At 40.9% G+C, this 1,715-nt stretch overlaps 1 pseudogene; it reads right to left on the bottom strand.

The window, feature by feature from the left end:
• Positions 1–955: 955 nt before the first annotated feature.
• Positions 956–1,573, bottom strand: LOC102815343 (annotated as a pseudogene).
• Positions 1,574–1,715: the final 142 nt, after the last annotated feature.

Below are 1,715 nucleotides of genomic sequence, written 5' to 3'. Positions count from 1 at the left end.
TCAATTTGTGTTTTGATGTAGTTAAGTGCCATTGAGTCGGTTCCGATCCATTATGACCCTATATAGGGTTTCTGAGGAGCAGCTGTTGAACTTGAAATACCTACCTTATGTTTCAAGGCAACTTTACAGTCCAGCACATTAACCCACAGCACCTCACCAGGACCCCCAGTGTAAATATCACTGCGGACGTTTTATCAAATCTAGGATTCCACATATCCCAGAAATGGAGAAAAGCTTTCACCTTTGATGATACCACAGAGACCAAGGCAACTCTGTTTAGGTTGATAACTCAGACTTGTTTCATTTGAAAGTTCTCTTGCAGTGTTTCTTCTAAAAACGGTGGCATTTAAAACTTTTCCTTTTCAAAACCTGCAGTTACATGAATAGATGTAATATAAAAATGTGGACTCTAATTGACCCCATTAGTTTTTTGCAAAACGATCATGACAAAAGGTTAGGACAGTCTCTACCCATCTTACAAATGTCCAAGCAAAATCCATCTTATTTAAGAAAGTTGGTCCAAATGTACCTTTGTTAAACTCTAAAAACCAGGAAAACAAAAACTCCAACCATTTGAGGTTATCAGAGCATTGCATCACCCCAATAAAACTGTAGGTTTTAGCACATGCACTAAAGTGTACAGAAAGAGCTAATTTCAATGCTCCTTTTAAAGAATTTATTTTACATCTATGACACCACACAGTATGCCATTTTTAAACATTGACATGTAACTCCCTAGTAAGATTCTTAAAGCGAAAACAAAAGCATTTGCCTCATTAGAAACAAGATACACTATTCACTTACTGTCTTCAAACATTATTGCACTTTTCCTTTCATAATTTGACAATGCATTTATGAAACAATCTGTAGACAACTACTATTTTAACAAAGAACACTTTTAAGTAGACATTACTGTCCTAAACTGTTTATTAGGCATGAATTTTACAAACATTACTTATATTAATGGTAATGGTGGAGCTGGAGAGTGTTGTGTCTTCTCCAAGCAGCCAGCAAGAACCACCAATAATGTGGTGGAACTTGTGGCCCTTCCCCAGGCCACGGCTCTTGCATCCTGCCGATGTCAAACCACGCATCTCCCTGTGCTTGTGAACTGGCTTGGTGATCCACTGGGTGTCTGGATTTCTTCTGGTAGCTTTATGGAATGGATCAATGAGGATAACTTCAAAACATTTGTATGTGGAATCTTCACCAACCCAGTAAGAATTCAGGACTCTTAGGGTCCCACAGTGGTGTCCAGCTTGCTCCTCAGCCACAGACTGAAGGCTTCTAGCAAACTTCAGCTGGTTAACACCATGATGGACAGGCTTGCCATACGTTGCACCTTTAGGCACTGGGCATTTGTGGCCACCTCTGCGCACGTGAATCTGATAGATGACATAACCTTGCTTGGCTTTGTATCCCAGCCTGCGCGCCTTATCTGGCTGGGTGGGATGGAGAGCCCTGTGCAGCTCAGAGAGCTGGTGGTACTGCCAACAGCGGACCCGCAGAAGAAATCGCATGACATCGGACTGCTTCTTCCTCAATAGTTCTGGATGTACTTGTAATCACCCATCTCAGCTTACCCTGATGGCTGCTGCCAGACGGAAAATGCTCCCTCATTTTTGTTACAAAACTTCTACCTTTACAATTGTGACAGTCACAATTAGTCATGATAACAATTACTCACTATTGAATCATAAAAATCTCTTTCAACC

This window comes from Chrysochloris asiatica, unplaced genomic scaffold, assembly GCF_000296735.1.
Source record: "Chrysochloris asiatica unplaced genomic scaffold, ChrAsi1.0 scaffold00062, whole genome shotgun sequence".
Taxonomy (NCBI): domain Eukaryota; kingdom Metazoa; phylum Chordata; class Mammalia; order Afrosoricida; family Chrysochloridae; genus Chrysochloris; species Chrysochloris asiatica.
This window is presented reverse-complemented; position numbering and strand designations above follow the sequence as displayed.